This window comes from Peromyscus maniculatus, chromosome 1 (assembly GCF_049852395.1).
Source record: "Peromyscus maniculatus bairdii isolate BWxNUB_F1_BW_parent chromosome 1, HU_Pman_BW_mat_3.1, whole genome shotgun sequence".
In the NCBI taxonomy this organism is placed as follows: domain Eukaryota; kingdom Metazoa; phylum Chordata; class Mammalia; order Rodentia; family Cricetidae; genus Peromyscus; species Peromyscus maniculatus.
The window spans coordinates 126,601,289-126,627,193 of record NC_134852.1 but is presented as its reverse complement, the minus strand read 5'-3'; the positions used below and the strand labels follow the sequence as shown (position 1 = coordinate 126,627,193).

General features: G+C 43.8%; 1 protein-coding gene across 3 annotated transcripts in view; it reads left to right on the top strand.

Moving 5' to 3' along the window:
* The first annotated feature begins 2,233 nt into the window (after window positions 1–2,233).
* Window positions 2,234–25,905, top strand: part of Pik3c2a (phosphatidylinositol-4-phosphate 3-kinase catalytic subunit type 2 alpha) — a 137,465-nt gene continuing 113,793 nt past the window's right edge. The window contains exons 1-2 of one of the 3 annotated variants that reach the window (XM_076563618.1): window positions 2,234–2,325; window positions 7,871–7,975. The gene's annotated coding sequence lies outside the window, so the exon portion shown is untranslated. Of the gene's footprint in view, window positions 2,326–7,870; window positions 7,976–23,208; window positions 23,367–23,986; window positions 24,075–25,905 lie in introns of those variants that run through there. The other 2 variants (XM_015986485.3, XM_006992972.4) reach the window with 2 other exon arrangements.

Below are 25,905 nucleotides of genomic sequence, written 5' to 3'. Positions count from 1 at the left end.
CACCCGCCAGATAAAGCCTGTGTGATGGCCTAGAGTCACGCCTGACAAATCACACAAGTTTGGAGCAGGAGTTGAGATCCTTCTTTACCTAAATATAGCAACAGCCCAGTAGGATAATGGCCAAACACTGTCACTGAGTGGCTAGAGAAAATGAAATGGTAATTACTTTTTATTACATTAATTTGAAAATAAATACGTAAAAGTTATATCGATGTATTTTGTGTGTGTACAGACACTGGTGTGTTTGAGTGTGGGTACACATGTAGCACAGCACATGTAAAGAAGACAAAGAACTACTTGTGGGAGTAAGTTCTCTCGTTTCACTACGTGGTCCCAAGACTGAACTCAGGTCATCAGGCTTAGAAGCAAGTGCCTTTATGTCCTGAGCCAGCCATCTCTAGTTTTTTGTTGTTGTTGTTGTTTTGTTTTGGTTTTTGTTTGTTTGTTTTTTGTTTTGTTTTGTTTTACTTTTGAGACAATGTCTCACATATTCCAGGCTAGTCTCAAACTTACTGTGTAGCCAATGGTAACCTTGAACCCCTGATCCTCCTGCCTTGGCCTCCCACATGCTAAGATTACAGGCGTCCACAGTCATGCCCAGATTGGCATTCCTTCATACTGTGCCAGGGTGTATATTCAGCATTGGCTCTGCAGAATGCAAGTTAAAAAAATCTTTACTAAAATTATATTCAGAACTGTGTCTTTGTTCAGCAAATACATCCTAGCAAATTGTCTTACAGATAGGCTTTCACATATGAGAAATAACAGACCTGCCATAGTCGTTAGTTATTGCTATCCATTGTCCAAATCGAGAGCAATCAGAAGCCACCTTTATGGTAAACTACAGGTTAAACCACACATGGCATTCCCATACACAGATATGGTGCCTCCCTCCATTCAAGTTATGTCCTTAAGTTTTCAAAGCAAACGCAGAACACTGTGTGTAGCATACTGCAGTTCATGTGATAATAGGGAGATAACACATGTGTGATGTTGCTGCATATAAAATGTACATAAGACATTAATAACTTACTTTGAGGGATAGAACAATACATTGAGTCATAGAAGTAGAAAACTGTTCACTCTTTTTGACCTTTAAAATTCTGAACCACTAAAAAAATAGTAATAAGGGGCTGGAGAGATGCCTGAGCAGTTAAGAGCATTGACTGCTCTTCCAGAGGACCTGGGTTCAATTCCCAGCACCCACATGGCAGCTTACAACTATCTGTGACTCCAGTTCCAGAGGATCTGACACCCTCACACAGATATACATGAAGGCAAAAATACCAATGCATATAATATAAAAATTAATAAATTATTTAAAAGAAACCCACAAAGCTGGGTGTGGCCCCTCACATCTATAATGCCAGTGCGGAGGAGGTTGAAGCAGGAGGATTGCTGCCAAGTTCCAGGCTAGCCTGGGCTACATAACAAGTACTAAGTCATGCAGACCTACATATTAAGACCAATAAGACCAAACAGAGCCCAGCGTGGTACCTCACACCTGTAATCCCTGAAACACTTCAGGGACTGAGGCAGAGGTACTGTGGCAGGTTTTAGGATAGCCTGGGCCACATAGTGAGTTCAAGAACAACTTGTGCTATATACAGCATGAAATCAGTCTCAAAACAGAGAAATTTTTCTTTGAAATAGTCAAGTTTTTTGTTTGTGTTTCCTTACCACTCATGTATTAATTCAGTGATCCTTGGGCCATGGAGATCTGCCCTGCCTCTGCCTCCCTAGTGCTAGGATTAAAGAGAGTGTACCACCATGCCTGGCTCTACAATAAAATCTGGGGGTAGCCGGGGAGTAACTAATACAGAAACCCTTGGAATAAATAATGAGGATGATAAGATGTCATGACATGAGAAACAGGACCTGGTCACTTATGTGAGTCCCAGTTCCTCTTTTTACCTCTTTGATCACCAGCAAAGAATACTACAACAGAGAAGCCCAGCGCCCCCACCCCAGCATTTTTGCTGTTTTGTTTCTTAATGTTGGTTTTTGTTCATTTTCTTTTTAATCAACACTGACCTGGCTCCCCCTGCTGGTTAGAAAACAATATTTAAAAAATCACTTTATAAACTAACCCATAATACAGTGGTAAGGAAACAAAGCCTGTGGCACCTTTGAGATTCTTACCAGAGATGCCATAGTGTGACATGGTTATGACCATGACATTCTGGAATCTCTATGATGACTGGCTACGTAACAATCAGTTGCCTCATGTATTTGGAGGCAGAGGTGTGGCTTTGAAACCCAAAGTCTGGGACTGCAGGCCAGGAAACTTTGAGCATAAATTTAGCCCTGGTGACTGCTGCAAAAGTGAGTGGCCTCTGACAGTTCGGCTGTGCTGTCTCTTGACTATTTTTTATTTTAATGTCTGCATTGTGGGCACCGATATGCTGTCAGTTTCTCATTGCCATTCAATTACTTAAATTAGGCCAGGCATGAGTGGAGACTGGAGAATCTGCACACAGTCTAGTGTGCCTCCCTTCCAGGATTTGGGCATGTTTGAGGGACTGTGGGGGATGTCTATGTTGTTTAGCATGGTGCCTGACTTACTGTAAGCTCTCAACAAATACTCAAGCATTTCCTTTTTCCACTATTGAATCTACTGGAGACTGGAGGGTTTTTCAAGTCCAGTCAAAGATATTTTTAGATGTTCAGCTTCCACTCGATTGTCCATAACAAGAGAAGAACTAACTTTTTTATTCATGCTTCATCCCAAATTCTTACCAGTAGACCTAGCAAGCAAAACCTTGTATTCTCAAGGGAATTCATTCTACTCTTTAAAAAAATTTTAAACTGAGCCAGGTGATGATGGCCCATGCCTTTAATCCCAGCACTCAGGAGGCAGAGGCAAACAGATCTCTGTGAGTTCAATGCTAGCCTGGCCTACAGAGTGAGTTCCAGGACAGCCAGGGCTACGTAGAGAAACTCTGTCTCAACAGCCCAGTATGGTGGTTTGTGCTTGTGATCCCAGTGCTGAGGAAGCAGAAGGGGCAAATCTCGGGGGCTTGCCAGCCAACCTAGCCAAATATGAGATCTCCAGGCCAATAAAGAGAAACAAGGTGGATGACACATGGGGGACACACCTAGGTACACATGTACACTCACACACACAAAAAAAAAAACCGCACACACAGATACGTACAAAAGAATGCTGTGAAGCCAGGTATGGGGATATGAGCCTGTAATCCCAGTATGTGGTCGGTGGAGGCAGGAGGATCATGAATTCAAGACTAGTCTTATATAGAAAATGTGAGGCCAGCCTATTACACAAGACATTATCACACACACACACACACACACACACACACACACACACACACACACACAAAAAAAAAAAAAAAAAAGAGGAAGAGGAAAATATACTTCCTATGACTAAAAATCACTGGTTCCTAGCTTGCCTAATTCAAGATTACCACTCAGCTGATAAAAGTTAGCTCTATCCTGCTAACTTTTCTGCACTGTTTCTTGCCCTTGGAGTAGAGGAGAAAAGGCTTCTGAATTCATAAAGAAAAAGAAAGTGTCTATGTGCAGCATGGGTACATACAGAAATGCCCAGTGATGAGTCTTTCAGAGGGTGGTAGACCTCTGTGAGCTTAAGGCCAGCCTGGTCAAATAGCAAGGCCACAGGCTCACCCGTGCTTCATAGTGAGACCCTGTCTCAAAAAAAAAAAAAAAAAAAAAGGTGGGGAGCTGGGGGAGCCGGGGGAGAGCTACGAGGCCTGCCAAAGCAAGAACATTCCAGCATTCCAGGCAGAGCAGCAAGTGCTGAGGTTCTTGGAAGATTTGGCAATGAGGAGCGGAAGGAGTGGGAAATAGCTTAGAAAGAGGCAGGAATGGGGCCTCCACTCGGGCGAAGCAATGTTGGCAGCTACACAAACACGAATTCCAACGTCAAACTGATTTTTATGAGACACTCAGTGATAGTATTTGAAACAACTAGCTCAGTGTCTTTTGCTTAGAAGATCCCAACAGTTTACATGAACTCGATCAATTGGTTTAAGTAACTGGGGTGGAAGCAAGCAGACAAACAGAAGTGGGGTAAGGTGCTAGCTGTTGTGGTGAGGCAGACATGTACCTTACACAGTCCTTAGCGATAGTTAGACCTAGGCTGTATATTCCATCTGATCTTCCAGGGGAGGATAAAAGTGGAAAATCCCAATAATAATGAAATTCAGTGAACCCATGACAACAATGAAGTCATTCTTAAGGGAAATAGAGCTTCCTGGTAATAAGATCTGAGAGAAATGGTCCCTAATTATGAGTCACTCTGACACAATGGCCAAAAGACTCAAGAACATCCCTGTAATAAACACTACACTAATAGAGCACTTTCAGCTCCAGGGATGAATGCTCCAGAATTCTGAGGGCCAACTCTTACAGCCAATTTCATGCCTAAAGCCACTGTGTAACAGCACAAGCAATCCTACAGAGGCAAGCTAGCCACGTGGCTTATTCTAGTAGCTATACGAGGAATAGTGTTCTGAATATCCAGCAAGATCCCTGGGTTAACTACCCTTCAAACGACCCTCAAGGGATAGTGAATAAAGTTCAGTAGAGAATCTGAACTTCCCTGTAAGAGTGCAGTTGACCCTAGCTGCCAAATAACCCTTGGTTTGACAGTCCACGGAGCTGAAGGTGGAACTGACATCACTTCAGACCAGTGACAAGCCTGACAGTCTGGTAGCTGGAAAGAAAAGCCATTCTACTGCCATTTGGACATGGGTGTAAGTTGACAAGTACAGCTGGGTATGGTGGCTCATTATAGGTGTGAAAAAACCTGAATGGCAATATGACATCAGTTAGGTGTGTAGTGTATGCATGTCATCCCAGTAGTCAGGAAGCAGAGACTAGGGAAATGCCATGAGTTCAAGGCCAGTCTAGTCTTCATAGGTAGTTGTTCGTGAGACAGAGTTATATAGCAAGACCTTGTCTCAAAACTAAAAGCAAGTAACTACTACCACTGCTATTAATAATAGAGACCAGAAAAGAGTTTCACAGCATGTGTGAGGTGATCCGAGGGGTCCAGGAATACACTGAAGCCCTACAATGATAGGGGTGTGGGTCACAACACTGCAGATAGCAGCATAACTGTGAAATCATTTGAAGCTAGAGCTGGGCCAGTCAGAAGAAACAAGTTATATAGAACCCATCTGTGATCCCAGTGAGAGCTAACATGGGCCAGACACTGACTAAAGTACTTCCTGATCATTTTTATTTATTTATTTATTTATTTACTTACTTACTTACTTACTTATTTCTTGGAGCCGAGGCATGAGGCATGTACAATTAACATCTATCACAGGAAGGGTGAGGCCAGAATGGTAAAAGTGTCTTCTTGTATTCATTTGTGTTTGCTTGTGGTGTTGGGGATTGAACCCAGAGCCTCCTGTAGGCTACACAAGCACTCACCCCCAGCCCCCAATATTTTCTTGACTCTTATTGGTGTCCCGCTGTGTACCAGCTACTCTAAGGAAGCTTCGTAATCTCAGTGACTGGACACAACAGAGGTCTGTTTTTCTCACATAATCCTAATAAAGTTAGACTCAGGTTGCTGTCTCTAGTACATTACATCACTCTGGGGTTTCTAGTTTCTATCCTAAAGGTGAAATATATCCAGTTCCACTGGCCAGAATCTCCTGTCCACACCTTGGCTGAAAACCACAGATTCACTATGGGTCCACAGGAAAGAAAGATGGCTTTGTCACCAGCCAGACTGTTTCTGTAATGCCAAGTGATCAGCTAGCTCAGAATGTGCTCCTCCGTGAACTTAAAGCACCTTGAGATAGCTTTGTTCATGGCCTTTTGATGAAGGGGAAAGAGAATTATTTGTCCTCAGATGAGAAGCACGGCGTTATCTGCACTCAGCAGTTACTGTGTTCTTGTCATTACTGGCAGAATGCATGGTGGGCCTTTGATTTTGTTTTAGGGCTCCCCAACCCAGACAATGTATCCCAGGCTGCAGTTACCCGCTTCCTATGTAGCTGAGGATGACCCTGAACTCTGTATTTTAAAAAATGGCTGCATGTATTATAGTTATTTACTTGTTGTCTGGTGTGTGTGTGTGTGTGTGTGTGTGTGTGTGTGTGTGTGTGTGTGTTCATCTGTGTACATGCCTGTGCATCTTTGCCCATGTGTCTACTTGTGTTTTTATTTAGTTTTGAGACAGGGTTTCACTGAACTTAGTGCTCACCTATTGGCTAGACTGCCTGGCCAGTGAGTCCCAGGGATTCTTCCTTGTCCTCTTCCCCAGCACTGGGATTATAGACATGTATTACCTGGCTTTTATTTGGGGACTGGGGATCTGAGTTCAGGACATGCTTGCACAGCACACACTTACCCACTGATTCATCTTCCCACCCTTGTTTGTTTTTGAGACAGGGTCTCTCCAGGAACCCAGACTAACCTTGCAGTCACTATGTAACTGAGGATGACCTTGAATTCCTGATATTCCTGAGTTTATCTCCTCGGTGCTAGGATTATAAGTGGAAGCTACAGATGCCTGGTTTATCCGTGTGTGTGTGTGTGTGTGTGTGTGTGTGTGTGTGTGTGTGTGTGTGTTTATACTGGTTTTTCAAGACAAGGCTTCTTTGTGTAGCTTTGGAGCCTGTCCTGGAACTCGCTTTGTAGACCAGGCTGGCCTCGAACTCACAGCCAGGGCTGCATAGAGAGGCCCTGCTTCAGAAAGGGGCAGGGGAAGGGAGGTGAGGGAGGGATAGAACGAGAGAGAGAGAGAGAGAGAGAGAGAGAGAGAGAGAGAGAGAGAGAGAGAGAGAGAGAGGAGAGAGGGAGGGAGGGAGCAACAGAGAAAGAGAGAAAAAAACAGGTTGATTTTGATTTGCAGATTTACTGGTTGGCCCTGCTGATTTTAGGACTGTGACAAGGCATATGTTATGTTTGTAGCACATCATGAAACAAAGATACTCAGCTCCAGGATGCTATTCAATAAAGGAAGACAAAAGGTCTGGGGACCCATTATCCTCTCAAAGTTACTGAAGATCCCCGCCACTTGCTGTTTCAACACAGACTCTTAGGGGACACAAAAGAGCCAAACTTTGGCCCTGGCTTGTTGGATTTCATACTTAGGTCCTGACCTCCATAGAGTTCTCCTGGTTCATCTTCCTCTGAAGTCTCAAAGCACTAATTAGCGACAAATACTCATGCCCATTGAAATGTCATTCACTGGGACAGTGTGATAAGGTGATTCAGGGTTCAAGCAATGGCATCAGCTTGCCTGCTCCAATTGACTAGGTAATCTGAGAACCTTACTTAACTGCCTTGTGCCTCACATCTGTAAAACAACTATTACAATGGCTCTTTATAAGGTTTTCATGAAGATAAAATGACTTAATCTAGAAAACTTGTAGTATCCAGCACATAAGAAGCCTTTAGCAAGGGTTAGCTATTCTTCCAAGTGCCTCTTAGAGTGTCTTTATGCTGTGTGGGGGTAGGGCAGTAGAGGAGAGAAAAGTAGGTGGCCTGGGTTAGCTGTTTCTCTTATGAGTCACACCCAGCACATATTGTTACCTCTTTTCTTTTTTGCTTCTATCATTTTGCTTTGTTTAAAGACAGCTAATTCTCTAAACGTGTAACTGCACATTCAGGTTATTTTTCTTGTTGCTATGACTAAATACCAACTTAAGAAAGGAAGGTTTAAACAGATAAAGGAATTATTTATTTTACCTCATAACTTGATATGGTTCATCAAGGTAGGGAAGGCATGGCAGTGGGAGTGGCCTGCATCTGTGGTGGCAGAAGTATGAGGATGCTTGTGCACATTTGGGTAGATCAGGGAGCAGGGATGGATGGAGAGCAGTACTCATCAGCCTTTTTTGTCTTCCACTTTTGTTCATTCTAGGACCCAGGAGGGTACCACTCATATTCAAGGTGGATCTCTCCTCCTCCGTTGAACCTCTCCAGAAACACACCCACAGACTCCCATCTACACCTATGTCTCCTGATTGTAAGTCAAATCAATTTGTCAGTGAATAGTAACCATTACAAGATCATCCCTTCACAACTTGGCATCCAGACACACCCCTTTTAAACCATAACATTCTACCTCTGGCTCTCAAAGTCTCTTGGTGAGCTCAGAACACAAAGTGTATCTATGTATCCTAAGGAGTCCACTGTGTCTTAACAGTTTCAACACTGTTCAAAAGCCCAAGTTGAAAGTCTGCCCTCAGACTCAAAGTAACCTCTTAATTGTGAACTGTTGTAAAATCAAAAACATATTGCCAGTATATAGTGGCATAGAACAAGTATTTCCATTCCTAAAGGGAAGAATGGGGGTACAGAGAGGAAATTTCAGACCAAAGCAGGACAAAACCCCAGGAGGGCAAGCATGAAACGCTGTCATCCACAGCTAGGGTCTGAGCTCCTTCCTCTCAACTCTGTAGTCTATAATATACATGGCTTCTCTCTAGGCCGGCTTCACTCAGCGTCAGTAACTTCTTTGCTGGACATCTGTGTTTCTGACAGTTTCACTCTCCTGTGATCTTCACTGTAACTTGGGCATCATCTGCACAGCCTGATATACAGCCCACTCAGGAGCGCTAGGCAGGGACTATAACCACAACCCTGGCCCATGTTGCCTCCGTGGCTCTCCAGAAGTTTGGCACAAGCTTCCATGACCCCCTCACTCTTGCATCTTTCCTATTTGTAAAACCAGTATCATGTGGACAGTGTCAGGTTCTCCTGACAGCCTGAGGTAAGGGCTGGTCCCTTTGGAGCACAGCTGCTGCAGATTCTGTGTGCCTTCATAGCTAAACCTGGCTGAAGCATTTCCCTAAGCAGTAGTTTTCCCTTTTAAAAAAAATCAGTGTGTGTGTGTGTGTGTGTGTGTGTGTGTGTGTGTGTGTGTGTGTGTGTCTCGTAACCACAGTGCACATGCAGAGGTCAATGGGAGTCAGTTTTCAACTTCAACCTTGTTTTGAGGCAGAATCTCTTGTTTCTGCCATTGTGTGTGTATACTGGCCCTTCAGCTTCCAGCTGATTATCCTGTCTGTCTGTCTGTCTGTCTGTCTTTCCTGGGTCTATCCAATGAGAATGATGAGATTACAGATGTGAGACACTGAATCTGGCTTTTTACATGGGTCCCAGGGATATGAATTCTGGTCATAAGACTTGCACAGCAGAAACTCTAGGCTATTTCCCTTTTTTTTCTTTTCTCTTTCTTCCTTATTTCCTTCCTTCCTTCCTTCCTTTTTTTTTTTTTAAAGCAAAGTTTTACTATATAGCTCAGTCCGGCTTCAAACACAATCCTCTTGCCTCATATTGAGTGTTAGGATTACACTTATTCAACTTTTTGTTTTGTTTTGAGACAGGGTCTTCACATGTAGCCCCTACATAGCCAGTTCCTGACTGATCTGGAACTCACGGCCATTCTCCTGTCTTTGCCTCTCATGGTTCTGAAATTACAAGTATATGAACTGTCATACCCAGCTCCATGGTTTTAGTTAGGAAAAAAATAAACTGAGTCAGGTTTGATGGTATAGGCTTGTAATCCCAGTATAATTCCAGTATTTGGAAAGAAGAAGCAGGAAAATCAGGAGTCCCAAGGTCATCCTTAGCTACATAGTAAGTTTGAGACCAGTCCAAACTACATGAGATCCTGTGTCTTTAAAAAAATGAAGCAAAATGGGTATAGTGGCACATGCCTTTAATCTCAACCTTCAGAGGTAGAGAGAGGTGTATCTCTGTGAGTTTGAGGCCACCCTGGTCTACAGAGAGCTGCAGGCCAGAGCTACAGAGTAAGACTTTATCTCATAATAGATATAAATATAAAAATAAATAATATAAATAAATAAACAAACAAATAAATAAGAAAGAGCTGGAGAGATGGCTTAGAGGTTAAGAGCACTGGATGCTCTTCCAGTGGGCCCTGATTCAATTCCTAGCATCTACTTAGTGGCTAACAACTATCTGTATCTCCAGTTCTAGGAGAATCCAGTGCCCTCATCTGGTCTCCTTGGATGCCAGGCACACATGTGGTGTACGGACACACATAAAGGCAAAACACCCATATACATAAAAATAAAGTAAATAGATCAGGCCTTGGGGTGCACAGCTTTAATCCCAGTCTGGTCTACCTAGAGTTCCAAGCCAGCCAGGGCAAGATAGGGAGGCTGTCTAAAAAAGCAAAACCAAATGAAGTTAAAAATAAATAAACAAACAAACAAGCAAACAAACAACACAGGCTGGTGAGATGGCTCAATAAAGGTGCTTGCCAAGCCTGAAACATAAACAGTCTGCCTTTAAACGAGCCCCACCACCACCACCACCACTACCAATAGTGAAATTCTTCCTGTTCCATTTCTTCCAGCTGTTCCTGAGCCTTACATGGTCTCCCTACCCAGACAGAGAAAGCAGGACGCCATGCCCCCACAACCCACGTGCCTTCATGGTGGCTCCGAACAAGAAAGCTGTCTGCAAGGCCACTGCCAGGACACTCTGTTGTCTGCATTTCGTCATGTTCTCGACCAGGCTGCAGAAGCAGTCTGCCAGCTCTTCCTCCTCCTCTTCCTCCTCCTCTGCCCCCTTCCCCCCTCCTTGTCCCCGCACTCCTTCTTTGAGACAGGAGCTTGTTTTGTAGCCCAGGCTGACCTTGAACTATGGCTGCTCCTGCCTCGGACTTCCCAAGTGTTACAGTTGCCTCCAGTGGCCCTCCATCACTTTCATGACACACAGAATTGATATCCTTTCCTAAAGCACATCAACAGTTGACAGTTCCCAACTTAACTTTATGCTTTATGTAGTAACTCAACTTTTTTCCTTTCTTAATATTTCAATTCCAATACAGATGCTTCCCACAACTGGCTCACAAAGTAACTCTTTGTGATTCTGACTAAGATGGGGGGGGGTGTTAAATAAAAAGAATTTATTTCATTTCTTCATTCAAGTATCAAGCTTTTAACTGAGTATGGTTTCTCTTACCTGTATTGTAATTCCAGCACTTGGGAGGCAGAGGCAGGAGGATTGCTGAGAATCTGAGACCACTCTGGGTTACAGAGTTTAAGTTGCAGACCAATCAGCCTTGGCTAGAGAGAGCAAACAAGCAGCTTGTGCTCTGTGCCAGGCACTGCCCTAAATACTGAGGAACTGGTGAGGAACAAGACAAAGTCCCTGTTGTCACTGAGTTTACTTTCCCATGTAGAAAGAAAAACAACTGAAATTAGAAAACTCTAAGGAAATAGTTCTTCCCAGAGCACTGAAGTGATGTTGCACACACGGGTATTCGATGGCTGTTGTAGACAGTGGTCAGGTGAGTTCTCAGGAAGGAACATTTAGGCAGAGATCTGAAGGATAAAAACGGAGCCAAGCAAAGTCAAGGGAACAGCATTCCAGGCAAGGGACTTACTAATACCAAACCATTAAGGCAGGAATGGGAAGGAGGCTGCTCTGGCTAGGACAGGTGGTCAGAGGTAAACCGGCTCTGTTTGCAAAAGGCTTTGGGAACAAAGGGGAAGGTTACTGTAGGTGGGATGGGAAGGTTCTGGAGTTTGTCTTGTTTCTGTTTTTGTTTGAGACTGTGTCTTGCTATGTAGCCCAGGCTGGCCTCAAATTCACAGCAATCCTCCTTCCTCAATGCTGCCATGCTCACACGCTCAGTTTATTGGAGACTTTTAACCAGTTGGTGAGAAGACTTGATTTGCTGTTTGGTGTTTTTGTTTTGTTTTTGTCATTGTTTTTGAAACTAGATCTCCTGTAGCCTGGCTTCCAGCTCACAGCAATCTCAAGCTCACAACTATCTTTGTGTTTTACTCTTCTGAATGCTGGGATTACAGGCATGTACCATTACCAAGCATCCAAATACAATACAGAGTAGACAGTTACAGAAGGGAGTTCAGAGATGCTAGGGACTGGTTATACAGATTTTAGCATCATTGATCCAGACGTGGTACTTAAAACCATGGGACTTGATGCGGAAAAAAGTTTCAACCTGAGTCTTTAGAGCCCACCTACCATCAAAGGTTTGATGAAGAAGAAGGAGCTGACAAATGGCACGGGAGCAGAGAAGCTTGGTATGGTGGTGAATGCCTATAACCTCAGCTACCCAAGAGAGTAGCTGGAAATCATGAGTTCAAGGACAACCTGGGACATAAAGAAAGACTCTGTCTCAACATTTCAAAAAAGAGGGCTGGGCTAGCTCATTGGCTGACTTCTCTAGCATATGTGCCTCGGTCAATCCCTAGTACTACAAAACAAAACAGAATTAACTAGCCAGTATATGAGGAAGAGGAGGAGCAGGAACAGCTAGGTGACCCTAGAATCCTAGAAGCCCCCAGAAGTGGTCACAAAAATCAAAAGTTGCTGAGTGGTCCAGAAAGACAGGGTCTTAAAAGACATCTCAGGATGTGTAGGGGATGAGGCCCACTAGGGTGATAAAGCAGTCAGCAAGCATGGGTGATTCTTTGGAGTTCTGTTATAATAGGAAGCAGGGAAGGCGTGTTATGTCAAGAAAGAATAAGGCCCTGGAGGAACGGCTTCACAGTTAAGGGCTCATTCTGCTCTTAAGGAGAACCAGAGTTCTATCCCAAGCACCTACATGGGACAGCTCACAACCACCTGCAACTCTAGCTTCAGGGGATCAAACACCCTTCACTGGCCTCCACCTGCATCTGTATATATGTGGCATATACTAACACAGACACTTGTACATAAATAAAAATGAAAACAGAAACATCTTCAAGAGAGACTGTGGAGGCTGGTGAGATGGCTCAGCAGGTAAGGGTGCTTGCCACAAATCTGACAATCCTGAGTTCGATCTCCAGGACCCAAATGGTGGAAGGAGAGAAGCAACTCCCACAAGCTGTTCTCTTACCTTCCTGTTAGCACCACGGCTAAAATGCAAAAAGGAAATGGGATGACACATGTGTGTGCAGGGTTTTGAATGGAGAGGAGGGTGAATTAGGGAGCTGTGAGATGGGAAGAGTTTTGAACTTTGGTTCCTACTTTCAGAGAGGTTATGATCATGTCTGGCAGAAACAATACTAATGACAAAAACCTTATGGTTGGCTAGGGCTGCTGGAATTCCAGCACTAGGGAGGTAGAGTCAGAAGTTCAGGACAGCTAGAGATGTAGCTCAGTTGGTAGAGTGCTTGCCTAGCATTTAAGGTCCTGGGTTTGAACCCTAGCACCATATAAAAACTGGGCAAGATGGCACATGCCTATAATCATAGCACTAGGGCAGTGAAGCCAGGAAGATCAGGGGTTCAGGGTCATCCTTGGCTATATAATGAGGAGTATGGGGCCAGCCTGGGAAATAAGAGATCCTATCTATAAATAAATAAATGCACCAAGTTCAGAAATTCAAGATCATACATGGCTACACAAAGAGAGCAAGGTCAGTCTGAGCTACATCACATATCTCAAAATAGAAACAATTAAGCTTTGAATGGAATCTGTATATATGATGGTGAATAGTCAGAACTCAGTAGACAGAGGGAACTATAATTGTAAAACTAATTGAAAACATTAAAATGGAGTAACGGGGCTAGAGAGATAGTTCAGCAGGTAAGAGTGCTGGCTGCTCTTCCAGAGCCCTGGGTTTAGTTCCCAGCACCCACATGATGACTCGCAACTAGAACTCCAGTTACAGGAGACTGATGCCCTCTTCGGGCCTGGACACCAGGCATACAAGTAGTGCACCAACAAGCATGCCAGGGAAACACCCATTTGTATTTTTTAAAAGATGGGAGGTTTTTAAAGATTAAGCCAAGAAAACAGAATCAGGACTTAAGAAAATGGAGAGATTACAGCCAACCACAGTGACTGTACCTTGCCATTAAAAATTAGGACTATGGTGATGTATTGTGTCCCCAGTATATTCTTCACCCTAATAAAGTTTATCTGAGGATCAGAGGAAAAAGCCTGCCACTATAGTAAACATAGAAGTCAGGCAATGTTAGCACACTCCTTTAATCCTATTACTCGGAAGGCAGAGATCCATCTCTGTGAGTTCAAGGCCACACTGGGAACAAAGCCAGGCATGGTGGTACAGATCTGGAGGTCTGTACAGACAGACAGGAAGTGACAGAACTGGGCAGGAAGAAGAAATGATGTAGCTGGGCAGAGAGAGGAAGTGAGATGCAGAACAGAAAGGCATATAGGCGTGGGTATACAAGAAGTAGGTTTCTTTGGCTGAGGAGCTCTAAGTGGTGAGAGCGTGGCTGGCTTCTTTCTGCTTTTCTGATCTCTCAGGTTTTAACCTCAATATCTGGCTCTGGTTTTTTTATTAATAAGACCGTTTAGCAATTCGTCTTACATAGGACCCATGATATGGGTTAAATTCTATTAATACAATTGTGTGAGAAGTCGACAAACTTCAAGAGCTTTAACTAGCTCAGGGGTAGAACACTTGCCTAGCATGCACAAGGCTCAGGAAATTTTTTGTCATTAATGAAAGAGGAGTTTGCCATTTAGTTCAGACTGGTCTGGTGCTTGCTTAATACAAGCTGGCCTTGATCTCATGGTAGTCCTGCCTCAGCCTTCTAAGGATTAAGGCTCTAGGTTTGACACAACAGTATCACAAAAGCACCAAACAAACAAAAAACTATTCATCACAAATATTTAAATTAAAAAAAAAACCCTATTCATTTTATTGTATGTGTGATTGTTTTGCCTGCATGTCTGTATGTTATAAGGACGTTAGAAGACCCCCTGGAACTGGAGGTATGGATGGTTGTGAGCTACCATGTGGTGCTGGGAATCAAACCTGGGTCCTCTGAAAGAACAAGTGCTCTTAACCTCTGAGTCATCTCTCCAGTCCCTATTGCAAATATGTGAATGGAGGCAATTCCACGTGTCTTCCCTCGGCCTGATGTACCATCTGCATCTTTTCCTGTCCAGCTCTACTCATTGCCCAGGTTACCACCTCTAGACTCCTGCTTGCCCCAGCCTTGCCTCCAGCTGACTTGGATGTTCCTCCTCTCCTGGAAACTAGAACTCAATTTTTCTTTACAGTTTTTGTGTTACTTATTATTCTGTGTATGTGCATTATGTGTTGATGTGTGTTTGAGTGTGGGCTAGGTTTCTAGGAGTGTGCCACCATCCTAGTTTATGAGGTTCTGGGGACTCACCCACCAGAGCTTTGTGTGTGCTCTATCAACAACTTGTAACCCCAACCCTCAGTTAGCAATTACTGAACTCAGTTGAATTTAACAGAAGGACTTCGTTGGAAACTCCTGGACACAAGTCCTTGAAGGACTGATAAAAATCCCACTGCAACCTTGTATCAGGTCTAGTACACGAGAGTCCTGCACTGTTGGTGCTTTATCTTCATTTTGTTGATCATTGAGCTTGTAGATAAACACGTCCTCTGTAATCTAAATATACTTCATGCCTCAATTACCAAGCTCCCAGACTTTAAAATATAAATGTGTGTGTGTTGCACATGCCACCGCACATGTGTGAAGTCAGAGAACAACCTTGTGGATTCATTTTTTTCCCTCCCTTTACATGGGCTTCAGGGTTCGAACTCAAATCTTCAGGCATGTGCTGCAAGCACCTTTACCCGAGAAAGCTATCTCACCAGCCTGATAAGTGCATCCTTTTAACATTACGTCATATTATTCTATTTCATAGTAGAGTATAACTGATTCAATCCATTTCCCTGTTGATAGACATTAAATTTGTGTATTAATCAGGGCTCTCTTTATCATTTTTTTTTTTTTTTTTGGTTTTTCGAGACAGGGTTTCTCTGTGTAGCTTTGTGCCTTTCCTGGAACTCGCTTGGTAGCCCAGGCTGGCCTCGAACTCACAAAGATCCACCTGGCTCTGCCTCCCGAGTGCTGGGATTAAAGGCGTGCGCCACCACCGCCCGGCTTAGGGCTCTCTAGATGAACAAAACCAATAGAATACATTTATCCTATATAACATACATATATTAAAAGGGGGATTTGGACCAATGAGATGGCTCATTGGGAAAAGGCGCTTGCTGCCAAGCTTGATAACCTGAGATTGAGCTCCAGGACTCACACATTGTCCTCTGACTTCCACACGTGTACTATACATGTGTGGGCACACATACATACACACACCCACACCCACACCCACCCACCCCCACACACACACAGTAAAAATGTTTCCTAAAACTTTTAAAATAAAAGGTGATTTATTAGATTGGCTTAAACGATATGGTTTGGGCAGTCCGACAACTTATCGGGGAGGCTGAGACATTGGATGTATCAGCAGTCCTAGTCTAATGGTGAAAGCCAAGAGGCTTCCTAAAGAGCCACTGGTCTTCAGTCTGTGTTGGAAGGCTGAAGAAGCTGGGTCCTAGTGTCTAGAAAGGACGGCCATGGCAGCAACAACAGCAGCAAGATGCAATGGGTAGATGAACTTGCCAGCATGGCAGGAAGGCAACAAGACAAACAGGAAAAATGCAAAGTTTTCTCCTAGGACCTCCTTTTATCTGGCTGACATCAGAAGGTACATCCCATATTTAAGGTGGGCCTTCGCACTTCAAATAACCCTAATCAAGAAAAATCCCTTACAGAGCCTAGAGAGATGGCTCAGCAGTTAAGAGCACATACTGTTCTTGCAAAGGACTCCGGTTCCATTCCCAGTATCCACATGGAAGCTCATAACCATCTGAAACTCCAGTTCCAAGGGATCTCACCTCAGTAGGCAGCAAGCACACAGGTGGTGCACAGGCATACATGCAGACAACACACACACAAAATCTGAGAGAGAGAGAGAGAGAGAGAGAGAGAGAGAGAGAGAGAGAGAGAGAGAGAGAGAGAGAGAATCCCTTTGATGTCTTTAAAACAAGAAATTGGAGAGATGGCTCAGTGGTTCAGAACACTTGTTGAATCCCAGAGATCTGTACATAATCCCCTCCTGGTTTTCCCATCTTCGTGTGTTCTCTTTCTATTGAGTATGGACCATGCTTATCCACTCATAAGGAATACAGTATAGAAGAAGTGACAGTATACCGCAAAAATACTGGTTTCCTCACATAGTCTTGTTCTCTTATACTTTGTTATTTTTGCAATAAAATATCTTCATAGGTATCCCTGGCTTTTCTAGAACTTGTTGAATAGTCCAGTGGCCTTAAGCTTGCACTGATCCTAGGGGAGCCAGCACTGTGCAGGGGCCTTCTCACTGCCTCATGAAGTGAACTTTGATTTTTGTCTCCCCCCATTTAAGCCACTAAATGAGACTGACAGCTGAAGCACCAGTCTGAGTGATGCTTACCATCCTGAGCCAAAGAAACTATGAGTATGAAAGGCTTGTTCCTTTATCTGCTTAGGTAGGGAGGAAATAGACACGAAGGCCACAGATAACTAACAAACCTTCATCTTCCCTGAGAATCTCTCTTGAGCTTCCAAGGTTATTTGCACAGATCTCTATTAAAGTTCATCCCATGCTACCCATCTAAGTCACTCCCCCCAACTCGACTGTCTCCGAAAACAGGAACCCTGGCTCAACCGACTTAGTATTGATTGTGTCTTATGCAAAGTCCAAAGACAGATATTCTAATTCTCAAGGTAGGCTACTTGAACCTCTCCAGCTCCCAACTAGGGCATTTTCCTACCACTCCATGAAGTCTTCAAACAATACAACCCTGATTATTTGAAAGCTTGAAATCCACAGGGTCTCACTATGCCTGGTTAGCTGGTAACTCACTATGTAGACTAGGCTGGCTTAAAAATCCTCCAAAATCCAACCTGTTTCTGCTTCCCTAGTGTTGAGATCAAAGGCTTATGCCATCACTCCCAGCTAATTTTTCAAAATTTCATTTCATTTTTAAAAATTTTAAATTATATGGTGTTTTGTTCTGTTTCTGCATGAGTCTATGCTATGTATGTATGGGTACCTAAAAAAGGCCAAAGGTATCGTATCTCCTGGAGCTTGAGTTATTGGCAATTGTGGAGGTACTGAGAACTGAACTCAAGTCCTCTGGAAGAGGAATACATACTCTTTTTTTTTTTAATTACACTCATAATATTCATTAACTACACTCATATTAATTTCATTTGTGGTATTCATTGATTACATTTGCAATATTCATTCAATAACTATATTTATGATATTCATTACATTAATTGTATTGATTTATTACATTTATGATATTATGTCCTGATACTACTGTCCATCAGTGGGGCTTTTACATCACACAAAACAGAGATTCTGTACTTAGGAAATCATTGTTCTATATTCCTTTCTTCTCCATCTTGAGATAACGTCTAATCATTCTGTCTCTATGAATTTGTATATTCTATATATTTCATGTAATACAATTCTATAGTATTTGTCCTTTTTTTTTTTTTAATGTAAAAACATTTTATGTGCCGGGCGGTGGTGGCACATGCCTTTAATCCCAGGACTTGGGAGGCAGAGGCAGGCGGATCTCTGTGAGTTCGAGGCTAGCCTGTTCTACAGAGTGAGTTCCAGGACAGGCTCCAAAGCTACACAGAGAAACCCTGTCTCGAAAAACCAAACAACAACAACAACAACAACAACAACAACAACAACAAAAAACATTTTATGTACAACTGCAGGAGAAATAATACACAGATAGCTTGGACATGAAAACAGGTTATAATTCAAAAGTCCAGGTTTATTTGAAACTGGAAAATATTTTCTCTGTAGAAAATAGTAAAAATGATAACATTTCCCAATAAATCCTTTTAAGCCAAATAATAGCTGAATTATACATATACATAATGATTATTTTCTGGGATACAGAAGAAACCTATCTTCATCTGTTCAGAGAGCTATGTTTTACTTAAGCTGTGTAAGTGAGATTCCTATTCATCTTCCCCTTCACTGTTTGATTTATGGCAGACATTTTTCTATAGGCTAATCCATAATCTAAAAAGATTTTAGCCTCCCCTCCTGAAAGTACATTCCTAATAGTGAATGTTTCACTAAAGCTTGCCCAGCGATTGGGCAAAAACAAAACTTATTATAAGCTACAGTCATCCTAGGGTCCCCCCTGCTAGGTAGCCTCCCTGGATCTGTGGGTTGCAGTCTGATTGTCCTTTGCTTTATATCTAGTATCCATTTACGATTGAGTACATACCATGTTTGTCCTGAGTCTAGGTTAACTCACTCAGGATGATATTTTCTAGTTCCATCCATTTGCCTGCAAATTTCATGCTGTCATTGTTTTTTTCTACTGAGTAATTCCATTGTGTATATGTACCACATTTTCTTAATCCATTCTTCAGTTGACGGGCATCTAGGTTGTTTCCAGGTTCTGGCTATTACAAATAGTGCTGCTATGAACATAGTTGAGCATGTGTCCCTGTGGTATGATTGAGCAGAGGAATACATACTCTTAACCGTTGAGCCACCTCTCCAGTCCCCAAATTGTTTGTCTTGAGACAAAGTTGGTTGTAACCCAGGCTGTCCTTGAACTCCTCAGCCTTCTGCCTCCACTTCCCACGTGCTGAGATTACAGTGTATCATTTGACAAGACCTCAAGACATTTTAACACTGTCTCTGAGACCCAGCATGAGACCCAGCTTGCTTGTCTCACCAGGGAAATAAGTCACTTCTCTCTTATTCCCATTGTAACAACGACATTGGCCTTTCCTCTGCTGACTCTTGCTCCCTCAGTGTCTTCACACACAGTTCTCTCTGTGTAGGTTTCTCTTTGTCCCCTTCAATTTCTTTCTCTCCCCTCTCACCTTTTGAGATAGGCTCTTAGGCTGGAGAGATGACCCAGTTGTGTTAAAGGCTAGGCTCACAACCCAAAACATGAGATCATGTCTTGGGTAACTCAGGCTGGTCTTATTTTGTAGCCAAGGTTGGCATGGAACTTCTGATTCTCCTGCCTCCATTTTCTAAATGCTGAGATTAAATGTGTGTGTCACCACGCCCAACCTCCTTAATTTCTACTGGGCCCAATGTCACTTCCTACAGAATGCCTTCCTGCTTTCCATTCTAAACCAAAGAACACTGTAATTTTCCTTCATACTGCTTATCACAATTGGGAGTAAATGATTGCTTAATTGGGTATTTAGTGTTTGTTTCCCATGCACTCCAAACTCTGAAGACAGAGAAACACTGTCTCGTTGCCCAGTGTATCCTCAGCACAGAGCTGTGTTTGACATATAATATAGAAGGTAAGGGATGTTCCTTCACCCCTCCACCCCCCCACCCCCCACCCCCGCTTTTTTTTTAAATTAAGGCAAACATTTCTTATTACCTTGACAAACTTCATATACTCTTATTGTTTACAAATTTAATATTTTGACTGTCATTTATCTGTGTCAATGTTATTTGCCATGGGTGATGATTTCTGAGTACAGACATAACTTTAAAAAAAAATCGAGCTAGGATTGGAACCCAGGGTCTTATACATGCAAGGCAAGTGATATGCCACTGAGCTACATCTCCAGCCCTTTTATTTATTTATTTATTTATTTATTTATTTATTTATTTATTTATTTATTTATTTTGAGGCTCAGTTTTACTGTGTAGCCTAGGTATTGAACTCTAGCCTCTATTTCTCAAGTACTGGGTTCATAGGTGTGGGTCACCGTTGCTCAGCAGGGACCACAACTTGAAAATTTTACAGTATAGAGTCCCACAGTGGAATCTTCCTGTGTGGTTGGAATACAGCATCATTGAAGGAACAGGCAACAGAACTACTTATTAGTGGCCTTGTTTGTTTGAGGTAGAGTCTTGCTATGTAGCCCAGGCTGGTCAGAGTCTTTATATATAGATAAGGGGGCTTCCAACTTGGGGATCCTTTTGCCTCTGTCTGCTGAGTGCTGGGCTTTGAGGTGTGCACCACCATGCCTGGCTATTAATGGCTTTTTAAAGCTCTTTGGTTAATTTTTAGGGGCAGTGAAAGGTTGAAGAGGTTGGGCTACGTGGTAAGATCTGCATTTGGACTCCATTATTTAATAGCTGTGTGGCTTTGGGCAATTGCTTTTCTCTCTGGTCCTCAAAGTACTCCACTATAAATCAAGGCTACAATGATGACCCCTTTTCATTCAGGTTGTGGGAGGGATTCAGTAAGATAATACAAAGCACTAAAAACAGGGTCTGGTTTCAGGAAATGCTCAATAAATGTCAGCCATTCTTTTCACAGATGGTAAAAGAGAAAGGTTCCCCATTTCTCATTTTGGTACTGGAAGAAGTTTGTGGGCGCTATAAAGTTCTCTGTGGGAAGTTAAGGTTGGAGCAGTTTAAAATGTAATGCTACCTCCCCCCCCCCCCCCCCCCAGTTCTTTTTTCTTCCTACTTTCCAGTCCTAAAGCTGAAGCCAATGGGAGAAAGCAGCTTCCAGCTAGTCTCTAACTGGTTTCAAATGACAGCAGCATGGGTTTGCACTCTCTTTCACCGGTCTGTGTTCACAATGTTTAACAACCGTCATCAGGTGCCATTGTCAGCCAGAGGCTAAGAGAGGCTACTAGCTCAGCTTCTTGACACCTAGCAATTTGCAATTCTGCCTTTTTTGGAAGCCACCTAAATCTTTGCCTTTTCAGTCTATTGGCACTTCCTAGGTGATCAGAGCCTACCAGCAGGACCACTTGAAAGTCATAATAAAAAAAGTCAGAACTTCAACAAGGATTTGACTCAGACCAGGGCCAGCTACTGGGATCCAGAGGAAAAATTTCTCCCTCCTTCCCTTCCAGAGAGAGGGGAGAGGTGAGGGAGGAGAGAGACAGAGAGAGAGAGAGAGAGAGAGAGAGAGAGAGAGAGAGAGAGAGAGAGAGAGAGAGAGAGAAGGAGGAGGAGGAGGAGGAGGAGGAGGAGGAGGAGGAGGAGGAGGAGGAGGAGAAGAAGAAGAAGAAGGAGAAAAAGAAAGAAGAGGAGGAGAGAGAGAGAATGAGGAGAAGGAGAGAAGAGAGAGGACTGTTTTCTTTGCTAAAGGCACACTCCGTTCTCCAGCAGAAGGTAGGAAGCCAGTCCTGAGAGAATTCCTTTTCCTCACCCTTTTAAATCTTGAGGAAGAGCTGCCAAGTGTATAAATTCCTCCTTTGATCAGAAGATAAAGCAGAACAATGCTGTAGAGCTGAGCAGATTCCTAAGGGACATTCTTCTGGGGTGTGTAAGCTTGCTTGAAGTGCCCATGTACAGAGGAAAGTGGGGTTGGTGGAGAGCTAGGGACTGGGAAGGTGGTCCAGACAGAAGTTGCTCCCAGGCTTCCCTGTAGAATAGCTTTCTGTTTTGCTTAGCTAGTACTAGAGATTGAACCTAGACCTCACGCATGCTAGTTAGGTGCACCGCCACTGAGCTAGTCTCAGTCCTATTTTTATTTTTTATTCCTTTTTGAGACAGGTTCTGAACTGCTGAACTTAAGTAATCTCCTGCCTTAGCCTCAGCTTGGACTCAGATGCCACATTCTCTCTCTTGGTTTCCCCTTAGAGTAAAACTTCATCCAATCTCCAGAAGTGCAAGCATGTTTATTTAAATGAAACGATCAGAGGTCTCTCCTTCCCTACTATAGGAAAGGAGAAAACGTTGGGAATAAGCTTTTATATATCAAACCCGAGGAGACGCTGCCAGTTTATTTTGCCATCTCTCTCCTCAATAGTTACCGACTCTCCTCTTTTGCAACCTGTAAAACGGGAATAATTTTCTCATCTGCTTCAGTTTTGAACCAGACAGCAGAGGGCTAAACGCTTACAGGCACAATTCCATTCGCTGCTCACCAGAAAGGTATGATTACTATGGGGCCTGGGTGTGATGTCTGGCCGAGCGCTGTTATTATCAGGCTGCCTTCCTCACCTGGCCGAGGCAAGGCTGTCAGCAAACACCGATGAGGACGCGGCACCCATCCAGCCCTTTGCAGGTCCCACGTGATGAGCTGCTAATTACAAACTTCGAAGCACCTGAACGTCCGCGATAAATGCTGGAGGGATGAAAGATTTCGTCTTGACTGTTCTTTTCTATCTTTCCACTCCAAACTCATCTCCGGGCGGCCTGGGGCCAAGATCGCGAACCAGGCAGCGGCAGGCAGGCCAGAGGTCGTCAGCGCGCAGAGCTGCGAGAGGGCCCGGGAACAAAGGGCGCTTGCGAGCCCGAGGCGGGCCGGGGGGGTCCCAGGGTACCCTCTCCGAGAGGCCACAGGCCGCGACCAGACACCCATTCCCCGGGGCGACTACTCCAGCCCGCAACCTCCCCGCGGCTGCCTCGCGGGCCCCGCCTGCGCCCCGCCCACCACCTCAGGTAGGCCGTCCGCGTCAGCCAATCGCGAAGCTCCCAAGCATGGGGGGCGGTGCCTGTGCCATCGGAAGTGACGTGAAGTGCTCGGCTGGCCGCGGAGTCAGTCGAAGCTCTCCTCCGCGGCCGGCTGAGCCAGCTGAGGCGGGGGAAAAACATGGCTCGGACCCTGGAAGGCGCGAAATCTCGGGTTGCGGTGGAGACCGAGGCTCCCGCAGCGTGAGGTGAGGGGCGGCGGGTGCGTGTGGAGCGGGGCCTGGCGCTGCGCGGCCGCCGAGGGACCCGGAGGGGAGGGACCGCGGCCGCGGTGCCCCTTGGTCGCTCCATCCTCTCCGACTGGTTCCTCGGGCCCCCGTCCCCCACCCGGCGGTCGCCAGAGCCCCGCGCCAGGCCCCTTTGTCGTGAGCCGCAGGGCGCTGCTGTCCCTCAGGGGGAGGGGAAGCCACCCCACGGTCTCCGGGACAGTGAGGGAGCTACGGCGGCGGGTCCCAGTCTCCGCTCCAGACTGTTCTGGAGAGTGGCTATTGAACTTCTGCTATGGCCTCTTCCTCCTCACCCAGCTCTGTCTTTGGAGCCTCGGGTGGTTCTTTTTCTTTTCCTGGGACCCTTCACCTCCTTACCTTAAAACAAAAATCCAGACTCTACTTGCTTTGGGAATGCAATAATGTTTATGTGTATTTAGCGCATCATCTTTCTGGGAAGGCATTAGAGTGAGAATATTTAACTCTTCCTAAGTGACTGGAGAACAAGAAATAAGTGGAGAGGTGAAGAGTACACACGGTAGTTCTTTCCCTGTGTTGTCTTGATAGAAGGTGGAATTCTAATTATTTTATTTTTATTTTAGACAGTGGGTGTTTGAATTGAGTAACATGAAGGAAGCTTCTCTGTTTGAACAAGATTACTTGTTAAAGAGTATCTCAAAATCTTTCCAGGTGGGTGTTAGGAGAAAAACTGCCTTGGGAAAAATTGTTGAATGTATGGGAACATCACAGGAAAAAAAAAAAAAGCTATTCTTAGAGGGTTGGTGAAATAGTGTATGGGAAGAGAGGCTGCACAGAGGTCCTGGAACACTGATTCCAAGGAAGACTTTGTACTCTTCCCTCCCTGATGATGGTTCCGTCTCCACAAGAAACTGTTCAGCAGCTCTGCTGTAGTTGGTGTGGTTATTCAAGGTTACAAACCACCCTGAAGTGCCTTGGTTTAGATTTTCAAATTTTTGAAACTGTCTGCATGTTTGACTTTCAGTGTTTTGAGTACTGGAAAGCACTGTAATTGATAAAGAGATATTTGTTAACTCAGACTTAGTTCCAAAGTGATTTTAACATAGGTACAAGTATATAGAGAGCTTCCATAAATTCCATCAGTGTTGGCTAACTTAACTCAGAAGCAGTTTGTCTTGGGAAATCGTCCGCTGTCTTGGGCATGGTGGTGCACTCTGTAATTTGCAGTACTTGCCTGCATTGCAGAGCTATGGTAGGAGGGTCAAATTTAAGGCCAGCCTAGTGAGACACTGTTAATAAAATAATAATAGAAAGAAGAAAATGTTCTGTTATATTTGCTTTGTGTACATGTTGCTTGCAGTTTAATCTGCAGTCATACTTTAATCTTCCCAGACTTTTCAGTTTCACAGAGCATAAAGGTTGGCATGTTTGCTTTCAGGATTTTGGAAACAACTAACTTTCTGAAATCAGTTGTGTATTGAGTGTGCGATTCATTGTTGCTTCTTCTACTTAGGGTTTCAGATTTTCCATTCAGTTTAATGATGCTGTGTACATTTCTGTGCCCAGGAGTAAATCTGGCACATTGTTTTGTATGTAGTAAGTAGCACATTCAATTAGAAAATTTGTACCTCAAGACAGTCTGATTTCTAAGAGCTCAGAGTTTTCTCTTATCAGAGATCAGACCAACCCCTGAGATTAGGAGAGGTGCGAAGCACTTCCTTAAAATGCTTTAGCATCACACCTGTAGAGATGAGCCTGTGCTATAGGAGACCCTGTCCCCACAGAACCAAAGCAAAACAACAAAGCTTTGTGAGCTGAGTGTGTAGCTGAGAATTAGTGCTTGCCTACCACAAGGTCCTGGGTTTGATTCTCAGTACTTTCAGAATGAAGTTGTAATTTGTCTCGCTTTGACAAGACAGCTTAATCTGTTTTACTAATTTGTCATATTCCCAAAAGAAATTTAAGACAGGCAAATGATGTCGTGCTCCCCCCTCCCCCCCACACACACACACTAAGAAATGAACCCAGGGCTTATGCAAACACTCCATCATTTGGTGGTTTCATTTGACAGTTGTAACTGAGTTGGGCCACAGACACACCCTCAGAAACTGGGGAATGAGGAGAAGAGAGAAAGAAAGCAAAGTAGAAGTTGTCCAGTCTACCTGGGAAGACAGTTTAGCAAGTTCTAACATTGTAGTTATAAAGACAGTGGTGGATTCAAAGTGCTAAGAAGTATGTGATCTCCTGGGTGGGCTCTGATGAGAAAGATTATGCTCACATTGAGGCTTACAGAATGAGTTTTCTATTAATGAGGGCAGGACGGGTAAAAGTGATCAGGTCCTAAATTCTTTTCTATTACCTCCAAGTGGTAAGGTAATTGAGAAAATTGCTTAATAACTGGTATTTTTTGATAATATTCATATACAATGTTCTTCTAGTGGGAATCATGGTCTCACTTGGAAATACTGCCCCAAATAGGTGTCTTTTATGTTGTTCATAGGATTATGGTTGAGGCTAAAAGACACCTCTTAGTTTTCCTTGT